Genomic DNA, 11,516 nt, shown 5'->3' with positions numbered 1-11,516 from the left:
ATTCCTAAAAAATCTCAGAACTCCACCATAAAAGAGCAAATATCTAATTAGAAATGATAAAAAATTTGAATAAACAGTTAAACAAGATATACAGATAAGCACATAAGAAAAAACTCAATGAATTAGCTATTAGGAAAAGGTCATTAAAACTACAATGTGATATTATCACACACCTATCAGAAATGACTTTTTCAAAGGCTGAAAATAGTTAAATGTTGGTGAGGTTATAGATCCTACATTACTAGTAGAAATGCAAAATAAAAACAGACACTTTTGGGGGCACTTGGGTGGCTCATTCATTGCGCGTCTGCCTTCGGCTCAGGTCATGGTCCCAGGGTCCTGAGATCAAGCCCCACGTCGGGCTCCCTGCTCCGCGGGAAGCCTGCTTCTCCCTCCCCCACTCCCCCGGCTTGTGTTCCCTCTCTCGCTGTGTCTCTCTCTGTCAAATAAATAAAATCTTTACAAAAAAAAAATAGACACTTTATAAATTGCTTGGCAGTTTTTGTAAAATTAAATACGTACTTAACATATACCCCAGCAATCACACTTCTAGTTATTTGTGCCAAAAGTAAAAATTTACATTCACACTAAAACTTGTATAGTAGTGTTTATAGAATCATTATTCATAATTTGAACAAATGGAAACAATCCAAATGTCCTTCATTCCATGAATGGATAAACAAAATGGCAGTATATCTATCCATATGACAGAATACCACTCATAAATAAAAAGAAATGAACTATACACAAAACAGAGTTGAATTTTAAATACATTTTACTGAGTGAAAGAAGCAAGACTCAGAAGGCTATAAACTAGATGATTCCACTTATATAGCATTATATAAAATCCAAAATGGTAGAAATGAGAACAGATTAATAGTTGCCAGTAGTTTGGGGATGGTAGGAAATGTTGACTAAACAATTGGCAAAAGGAAATATTTTCAGGCAATAGCATTCTTCTGAAACTTGAATGATGCTTCTAAGGTGCAGAAGATAATGGTTTGGCCAAGCATTTTGCTATGAAGTAACCAGGTCAAAGCTTTTCTGCTTGTAATATCAAAATATTTTATCCCTACCTCCTTGCACCAGTCACTAAAACTAAGACCTTGTTTCAGGTTTTGGTACCAATATTTTATTTATTGAATTAAGTTTAACTGCAAATATACAGAAAGCATCCTAAGATATAAGTTGTTTAAGGGAGATGGACATTTATTTCTAACTCTCATGACAACAAATTTGTATGTAACGGCATATAGGACTGATGGAATGGAAATATTTTTCATCAGAGATCAAAACTCTCATCTTTTGATTCCACCATCTATAGTTTCTGTTTCCAGTCTCAATTTCAACATGTGATATTCTGTGTTGGACCACCAGTCTTCATGCCCAAATCCCAATTCTAGGCCAAAAACATAAAGTAGTTGAAGACCGAAGCAAGCAAATGAAAGTATGCTGAAGCAGCATTTTAGTGTGAGTTAAGAGTAAACAAAGGTTTTAAATTCTGAGGAAATCAACAATTCATATGACTTGGTGGAAATGGAGCTTATTGAAAATCCTTCAATAAGAAGTGCTTGCAATTTACCACAGGGGAGCCAGAAATCTGGTCTTTCCAAAGATTGCTTGAAGTAGATGCTAACAGCTGAAGATGTGTGCAAAAGGAGTTCCTGTGTTTATGGGTTTATGTCCTATAAATGTCACCAGAAAACAGCTCTTAGGTGACTCCTGTTCACCTGCTTTGCCTGAATATTGTCCTGGACTCAGAGGATAGGAGGGAGGCCTGGTGGCAAAGGTGAAACACGCAGGTGTCCTTCCTCACATCCTGGGTCTGTCTGCTGGACTGCACGATCTGTGTCTTTGGCTCCGCATGAAGGAGATCCGCCCCGTCGGAGAGCTGTGGGGAGGGACAGACAGTCCTTCCTCCTCTAGTTTCTGTGGAGAGGAGAACATTCCTACATCGGGGGTAAAGCCCTCTAGTTTCCTTTTCTTACTCCAACTTTACCAGGGTAGAAGGAATAGCTTAACATGTTCACTTTAGGCTCTAAAGGGAAACATTGTGAGAAATAATTGTTGTTGCTATTGTTTTAGTATGGTCATTTTTTAAAAAGATTTTATTTATTTATTTGACAGATAGACACAGAGAGAGAGGGAACACAAGCACGGGGTCGGAGTGGGAGAGGGAGAAGCAGGCTTCCCGTGGAGCAGGGAGCCTGATGCGGGGCTCGATCCCAGGATCCCGGGATCATGACCTGAGCCGAAGGCAGACGCTTAATGACTGAGCCACCCAGGAGTCCCAGTATGGTCATTTTTGTTATTACTATTATTACTACCCATTATTCTATTACATGATAATTAGTATTACAGTCTCTTTAGAAAGCACATATTCTTTAGAGAGAGCTACACGAAAAATCTTTGCCCATGAGAAGCCGAAGGTGTCCGATTCTGCCGGTGACTAAGGTAAGAAGTCTTTCTAATCCAGACATAAAGTCTGAGCCTGTCCATTTAGCCATAACGTAAAGCCACCATTCCAAATTAGCGTTAGTTGCAACACTGCCATCTGTTCATCTCCCGTATCTTAACCTTTTCAACTTGTTCCAAATATGAGCATGAAAACTGTTTTATTTATCATTCTTTAAAACTCCCACACGCTTGCTGCCTGTAACATGCCCTTATAATAGATGACGTGTATAGAGTTGCAAGCCAGAGTCATGTTTAATAGTTAAAATGAACTCTTAACACCTTAGTGAGATGCTGCAACTTGCATGGACTTTGGATTCTGACAGGTACTTCAGCTCACGGCCCACCAATAAGAGAAAATCAAATTTTGTCAGTTCCAGGGTACCCACAATAAATAATCACTAGCAGCTTGGACCGGACTCAGAAAATGTTAGAGGGCCCTGTAGGGAAGCAAGCAGATTGCAACGGAGAAAAATTTAACCTGCGATTGAAGACCAGGTGCAGAAAGAGACAGCAGAGGATACAGCTGTGCATTTAAGATCCTCTCTTCTGTGACTTGGGCCTTTATTTTGTCTTGCCTCATTAGCCTAGGCAGAGTCACTTTTCCAGCCCCCACAGCTGCACATGAGGAGTCCTGGGCACGAGCAGTCAGGACGGTGGTTGCCGTGCTCCCACGCTTCCCTCTGGTTTGTTATCTGTGATTAACAGGAATGTGGATTTCCATATTTCTGACTCCACGATGGAAAACCGACAACGGCGGCAATTAACTCCCTCTTCTCCTTCTTTTAGGTAACAACCCAATCCTCTTCCTTTGACGCAACATGTGTTAGAAAATGACAGAGGAAAAAAAAATCTCAAATTGACCAGAGAAAACAAAGTGTAGCTGCCGTGAGGAAGCTGAAGGCTTTTCCTTTACACCCTCTCTCCTCTACTTGGTTTCTTTTTTTGACTAGTCCTGTCCATGATGTATGCCTTTCTTTTTCCTTCGGTTGAAATCCCTGGCAGTTGTCTCACTATATTTATAAACACCCCTATTGCATTTGGCATGCTATCCATCATTTTCCACCGCTCCTGTCCTGTCTCCTGTTTGCTGCTAGCTTCTGTGTCTTAGTGGACTCCTCGGACCTCTCATGTGGGCCGAAGATTCTTAGCACTCAGCTCGCTCTACAGGATAGATGCTCCCTACAGACAGGAACATAATAACAACAATAATAACAACATCATCACAACTAGAACAAAAAAATTAAGTATCTTTTTAGAAACTGAAGCTGCTGCTAACATTATCCAAGCTTATTACCTGTCACTTAAATGATCGCAATCATTTCCCCCCCTTAAAATGTATTGAGAACTTTAACTTTTCCTGCTTCCTTGTATATCTAGCTTACGCTGTAAGCCTTTCTTCTTTCTTTCTTTTTTTCTTTTTCTTTCTTTCTTTCTTTTTTCTTTCTTTCTTTTTCTTTCTTTCTTTCTTTCTTTTTCTTTCTTTCTTTCTTTCTTTCTTTCTTTCTTTCTTTCTTTCTTTCTTTCTTTCTTTCTTTCTTTCTTTCTTTCTTTCTTTCTGTCTTTCTTTCTTTCTCTTTCTCTCTCTCTCTCTCTCTCTCTTTCTTTCTTTCTTTCAAGATTTTTACTTACTTATTTGAGAGAGCAAGCAGGGGGGAGAGGCAGAGGGAGAAGCAGGCTCATCTATAGCCTCCTTTCTCCCATTAGTCAAAATCTGACCCAGAGAATATTAATTACCCCACACTTTACTTTCAAGTCTTTCATTCATAGATGCTAGATGAGCCTGAGAGTTTCTTGTGCCCCAACAGAAATAGCCGAGTCTTGGAGTAAGAGCACAGAAGCTCTATCACGTTGGTTGTGTCCACATGCTACTTGAAAAATTACCTTTCCAGGTGAAATTCCCAAGAACAGGATCTGAGATAGGGATTTTGGTGCAGACGGAGGGACTGTTCTTCAGTATAAACCTTTAGGTTATGGAATAGAGCCGGTTAGAGAAGGGGAAGGAGATGAGAGTGAGGGAGTCTTTTTTTTTTTTTTTTAGGATTTTATTTATATTTCAGAGACAGACACAGCAAGAGAGGGAACACAAGCAGGGGGAGTGGGAGAGGGAGAAGCAGGCTTCCCGCTGAGCAGGGAGCCTGACACGGGGCTCGATCCCAGAACCCTGGGATCATGACCTGATCCGAAAGGAGATGCTTAACGACTGAGCCACCCGGGGGCCCCAAGAGTGATGGAGTCTTAGCCTTAGACTGACCCACAAGGAGAAGACCACAGTTCCTCCCTCCCCTTGAGGCAAGAGAGTTAGACTTTTTACCCCATGTATCCATCCATCATTGGCAATAGGCTGTCCTGGGAGGAATGGAGGGGATACATTCCCAGTTTAGGTGGTTCTCATCAGCTGAGAAAAATAATCAGGAGAAGCCTTTAGGAGCTACTACTCATAGCAGCTGGGAGACATCAATCAGGACATATTCGCTCAGTAAATTGCACCTAGGAGTACCTGCTCCAAGGGACCCTTCTGCTACCCTCCATCCCACAGCACAAACTGTTGCTAGGTATCTCTTGTTTCTTTTAGGACAGTTCCAGACCAGAAAGCAGGGCAAGAACATGCACAGTAAGTAAGGCCTAAACTGAATCTAGATCAGATCATTATTCTACAAGATCACCTGAAGCTGTTCATGTCATTTCAAGGCATCTGTAACCTGATGCTGGGAGAAACAGCCACACATGCTTATTGAAAATATATGATTTGGTGAATGCTACTATATCATGAGAGAAAACCAATTAGTTAATAAAAAGGAAATAAAATCCAGGAATATAATATGCAGAGTGGTATTGGTATTACCCCAATAGACACCTTGATAGTGGAAACATGGTAAATATGTTGACTGGCTTAATGTGCTACATTATAAGTCTAAGCTTTTTGTTTTTTGGGTTTTTCTCACAGAAAAATGTAACACCACCAAATAGTAAATATTTCTCTGACTCTCTCCCCTTTGTACCCTCTTCTCCTTTCCAATAACTTTAATTCATTCTCTCAACTGCTCCAAAGGTTGGAGACTCTCCTGCCTAGAACATTTCATATGTAATCCCCCCTCTGTCTTCTGCAAAGCACCTCAAGTTCTAATCATTTCCATCTCTCTTACTTTCTTTAAAATAATTGCCCTATGTGTCTTTTAACCTGGACACAAACTTAACTATCGTTTCCTATGAATGGCTCAGATTAATTAAAAATTTATCCTATGTCTCAATAACTGCCTTCACTTTTTTTTTTAATGTAAAGTTATGTGGGGAGAGAGTTTAATTCAGAGACCCCCCCCCAGCCCCCAACAGCCCCAACACCACAATGCTTACTGGTTGGGCCTACCCTTGAAAAGGTGTTTTTTTTTTTTCTTCCCCTAATGTTATGGGCCTTATTTGAGAGTTTTAACCTTACAAGAAAAGTACATTCACATCCTAATATCACATTCCTGACACTAAGAAATAAATAGTACAGTTTAAGAATTATTTAAAACTTACATTTAGCACTGGTTTCCAAATACCAATAAAAGAATTTCTATATGCAGATCAAATGAGCCTTTAAAAGTAAACTTTCTCCTATCTTCCTGACAGGAGGTAGTTTTGTAACTTGGAGCAAGGTACCTGCCAAAGTTAGACTCTGATCCTCCCACGGAAATTGAGAGATAGGAGCACAATTTTCCTTGATTACATTTCAAAGAGATGGCTCCCAGGTCCTTGAGATAGACAGGCCCGGGTTGTAAAACTTGCAAGAAGCTTTTAAAAGAGATTTGCATCTCTAAGAGGCAATGAAAAGATTTACAATTACAAGTTTTCTGAAGTATATGCTCTAAGAAAAGGCAGTTCAGGGGCTTAGAGCCAGGGAGAAGCCTGTCTATTTCGCCAAGCTGAGGGGAACGTCTAAGCTATCTTGGTTGGAATTCTCACTTTCTTCATATTTCTACTCAAATGTCATTTGCCTGTTTCACTTTCCCTGTTTCACTTTCCCTGGGCTAGGGAATGATCTGATCTAGATTCAGTTTAGGCCTTACTTACTGTGCATGTTCTTGCCCTGCTTTCTGGGCTGACTCTCTACAAAACAAACCTCCCCCGGCTCCCAGCATTCCCTGTCCCCATTGCCTGCTTCATTCTCTCCCTGGAAAATATCACCATCTGAAACATTATATATTTACTTTGTGTCAGCTATCTATTGCTACAGAATGCAGCATAGCCAACAGAAAATAGAAAACTCCAGAAACATACAATAAAGGGGATGTAGAGAGCATTATTTATTTATTTATTTATTTATTTATTTTTATTTATTTATTTATTTTAGATTTTATTCATCCATTCAGAAGAGACAGAGAGAGACAGGCAGAGGGAGAAGCAGGCTCCCCGCCAAGCAGGGAGCCCGATGCGGGACTCGATCCCAGGCCCCTGGGATCACGACCCGAGCTGAAGGCAGATGCCCAACGACTGAGCCACCCAGGCGCCCTAGAGAACATTATTTATTAGCCTCCCCATCGATCGCTGATGATGAAGTGATTAAGATAGATACTGTCTGTGTCTTCAAAGAACTTACCCGTTTTTATGTGTAGGATGTTTTCTGAAGCCCTACATATCTTAAAAACATCCTTATTTTGTTTTCACATATAAAAGAGAATTGAATGATAATACAGTTGGTGGATAAATTGTTACTGCCCCTCCCTTGTCATTTGAAATGATCATTTAGATTTTGATGCTTTGTTGATAATTAGCCTGAATATTTATAAATCTTTTTCCCCTTCCCCATTTCAGCCTCTGCTTTATCTCAGGAAAATTTAAGCCCTTGATTTTTCCTTCTGTTACAATTGATCATTTTATTTGTTCTTTTAATTTTTTATTCAAGTATAATTAACATACAGAGTTATATTAGCTTCAGGTGTAAAATATAAATGATTCAACAATTCTATGCATTTCTCAGTGCTCATGAGGATAAGTGTACTCTTAATCACCATCACCTATCTCACCCATCCCCCACCCACCTCCCATCTGGTAACCACCAGTTTGTTCTCTGTATTTAAGTTTGGCTTTTTTGTTTCTTTCCTTTTTCTCTTTGTTTATTTGTTTTCTTTCGGGGCACCTGGGTGTCTCAGTCGTTAAGCGTCTGCCTTCAGGTCAGGTCATGATCCCAGGGTCCTGGGATTAAGCCCCCCTGCATTGGGCTCTCTGCTCAGCGGGAGGCCTGCTTCTCCCTCTCCCACCCCCCTGCTTGTGTTCCCTCTCTCACTGTCTCTCTGTTTATCAAATAAATAAATAAAATCTTAAAAAAAAAAATTAAAAAAAATATTTTTCTTTCATAAATTTCACATATGAGTGAAATCATATGGTATTTGTCTTTCTCTGACTGACTTATTTCACTTAGCATTATACCCTCTAGGCCCATCCATATTGTTGCAAATGGCAAGATTTCATTCTTTTTTATGACTGAGTCATATAATATATGTGTGTGTGTGTATCCCATCTTCATCCATCCATCTGTTGATGGACACTTGGGCTGTTTCCATATCTTGGCCATTGTAAGTAACACTGCAATAAATAGAAGAGGACATATATCTTCTTGAGTTAGTGTTTTTCTTTTCTTTGGATAAATATCTGGTAATTACTGGATCATATGAAAATTCTATTTTTAGAAAAATTTGGAACACTTCATGAATTTGCATGTCATCCTTGTGCAAGGACCATGCTAATGTTCTCTGCATTGTTCCAATTTTAGAATATGTGCTGCTGAAGCAAGCACTGTTGTTTTCTTTTTAAAAATTCTTTACCCAACAAGAAATGTTTGAGCTGCATTGTTTCCCTACATATTGGTCACATTCTCTCTTAGCTTTCATCTTTAGTCTCCCTTTCTTCTGTACTCTGGGAGAATTTCGCTTACCATCACTGATTTAATTTTATTTTTTAATTTAATTTTCCATAGTAGTAATTCTACTTATTACTGTATCCATTTTTTTTATCTGTTAGTCCATTATTGAAGTTTATTTTTTCCTTTGCACTGTTTTTTAAAATTTTGGACTGTTTTCTTTTCAGTATAAACTGTCCCTCCTCACCCTTCTGCCAAGGCATTATATAACTTCCTAATTAAGCTTATACTATAATAACTTCCTAATTAAGCTTATACTAAAGGTTCTCTTCTCTTTTCTTTCTTTTTTTTAAAAAAATAAGTTCTATACAAAATTCAACAGATGTTCATAGCTGCTGGTGGTAATAGTGGTATTACTTTTTTTTATTGGTTCATTATGTTTTGGAAGAGGGAACTTTTGTGATTCAGCTTTATCATTTTCAATGAGAATTCATCAAACTGTAATTTATTCTTTGGTCATTTAACTTTTATGATTACAGATTAAGTTTTGTCACTGCCAAACTCAGTGACTTCTCATTACAGAGTAATGGAATTCAATCCAAATCTCCTTCTAAATAAATCTATAATATGGCTACACCCCAATTTACAAACTTGTTGCCTTCTCATACTCTGCACAGAGCCTGTGGTCTAACCATAGAACTATTAACTGTTACCTAAGATCATCCCATGAATTTATCCCCCCACTAGTTTGTGCAGATTATTACCCACACCTGAAATATACCACCTGTCTCTACCTCTCATCAACTTTTAAAATCGACAAACATTTATCTCAAAGATACATCCTTCAAAACCTTTTTCTGATTCTTCCACTCAAGCATCTTTGTGCTTCTATTATGAGACTTGTCATGTATCATATATTATGGTTGTCTGTGAAATCTATTAGCCTTACTACCACAGGAAAATTTTCTTAGGAGAAGGTTATTTGTAGATCCTATCCATATTCAGGGAAAAAAAAAAAGGTAGAATCTACACTATGATAGTTTTTCAATAAATATTTGTGGCATGTAAAAGAACTTTTTTTGTCTTCATATATTTCAGTGACTTCCCAAGGCCTACTAAATAAAGATAAATCCTTAATATAGGATTTATATTGTTCTCCCCTTCTTCTTTCCTGGTAGTCAGTGTTCAACCATGATTTACTTTTTTTTTTTATTTGCTCATTACTAATACTCAAATTATGAGAAACTTGGCTGTTTCTAGAACACCCCACATTTTTCCATTTTCATGCATTTACTCATGTGTCCTTATCTTAGAACATCTTAACAGTTGAAAAAAAATGATTCCATTATTTAATGGAAGATTAACTTAATCTTATTTTAGATTTAATATGAGATTAAATCACTCTTCATTTATAGCTTTATTATTTACCTCAGTCTTGAGTAATCCTTCCTTCTCAACTTCCTATGGTTTTTCATTCATAATATACATCATATTTAGAATTATATTATTATCAATTCAGTCTACTGTTTAATTTCTACTCTATTATAAGCATAAGTGATGGAACTGAGTTTTTTCACTTTTATAACCCTCCCAGAACATGATTCATGGTTTTGCATATATGAAAGATATCAACTGCTTTTTTAATTTATTTTGATTGTAGAAGAAATTGATGAATGATGGCAAAACAATGCTATCCTGATAAAAACATTCTGAATGTTAAAATTGAAATATAGTAATTAAATTAATTACCTAGAATTTTAAGTCTGATGGATATAATATGAATTGCACAAAAGGTGATATTTCTATAGGCTCTTATACTATTCTTTCACCCTTTTAAGTAGAGAAGCTTTTAAATAGTCTATAGTACATTGCATCTGGTTAAGTGTTGCTTTATAACTGCAAAGCTCTACAGCAATGTATTTGGAAAGCTCTAGTTCTTATACTAACTATATCAAATAGGTTCTTCTGTGTTTAGTTCAGTACAAGATTCTAATGCTACCAATTTCCCATGGTATGGACATGGAATAGTAGTTAAGGACATACATGCCTTTTATTAATCATCCACAGGATGAATCTTGTTAGGTTAAAACACTAATTTTTTCCATTACTAGTCTACCCTAGTTTTAACCTTTTTATATTTTAGTGCCCAATTGGAAGACAAAAATCTTCCTTCTGTCATAAAAGAATGAAAGTTCTTATCATAGCCCAGCAAGTGTAGTCTTCAAAAGGATATTTTCCCCCTATTCCAGTCATCATAAACACCATAAAACTCTACGAGGGGTGTGGATTTTATATACACAAAATCCCTATATATATAAATCCATACATAAAATGTATATAGTGAGATATTATAGAGTAGTAATAATAGAGACAATAAAGAAATAATAGAGTAGTAATTCCCAATGATTTAATTTGTATATTTTGTTGTTGATGATTAACCATACAAACTGCTATTTGAAGTATGCAGGTATTGTGCCTTTTATATTTTTGTCATTGCTATTGAGCCCCCAAAGTAAACTCTTCCTATATAATAGTCCTATTTATCTTTGCATTTTCAGAACATGAGTAATATATGGTTTATAGTGTTGGAGACAGTTTTATAATATATGTGAAAATCTTCACATATACTATAGGTCATCCAGAGGAATTCTATCAACACACCTACATCATAAAGGCACCAACAAATGGTAAGTTAAAGGGAGAAGGAATTTGGAGCAGACCCACTCTATTTTTGCAACAAATCCTCCTACTTCAATCTGAGAGCTTACAGAGTATTTCACCTCTGACAAGGGGTCTTGCATAACATAACTACAGAGCAAGGAACCTTTTTTAAAAGGGAGGTATGGTGTTACATACATGAGCATGGGATCTACTTTGACCACCTGCTGTCTCCAAGAAGCTGCCATCTGAGAGAGCAATAAAACAGCCCTTGAAGACACTGCTGTTGTGCCAAGTTGGAGATTAAATTCCTTGAGAAGCTCTGTTGCTATCATCAATGGCAACTGTACGGTGCTGTGTCCCCAAAGGTAGAGTACAAGGTCTGGTAGCTGAGGGATTAAAGTGGAGGAGGTTCTGCTGACCATTATGCCTTGTGATGCACTGTCAGTGGAGGCGGGGTCGAGGGAGTGCTGCTTCTTGCCCTTGCATTCTGGACTAAGAAGATTTAAAGGTTCTCTTTCCCAGAGGGAAATCTCTTCTATCAGTGAAAGATCAAGAATTAAAC

At 37.7% G+C, this 11,516-nt stretch overlaps 1 non-coding gene across 1 annotated transcript; it reads right to left on the bottom strand.

The window, feature by feature from the left end:
- Window positions 1-8,123: 8,123 nt before the first annotated feature.
- LOC113919013 lies at window positions 8,124-8,230 on the bottom strand. The gene has a single exon (XR_003518759.1). It is a non-coding gene; the product is annotated as a U6 spliceosomal RNA (small nuclear RNA).
- Window positions 8,231-11,516: the final 3,286 nt, after the last annotated feature.

The sequence above is a fragment of the Zalophus californianus genome, chromosome 1 (genome assembly GCF_009762305.2).
Source record: "Zalophus californianus isolate mZalCal1 chromosome 1, mZalCal1.pri.v2, whole genome shotgun sequence".
NCBI classification, from domain to species: domain Eukaryota; kingdom Metazoa; phylum Chordata; class Mammalia; order Carnivora; family Otariidae; genus Zalophus; species Zalophus californianus.
The sequence above is the reverse complement of the archived record's forward strand: the minus strand, read 5'-3'. Positions and strand labels throughout refer to the sequence as shown.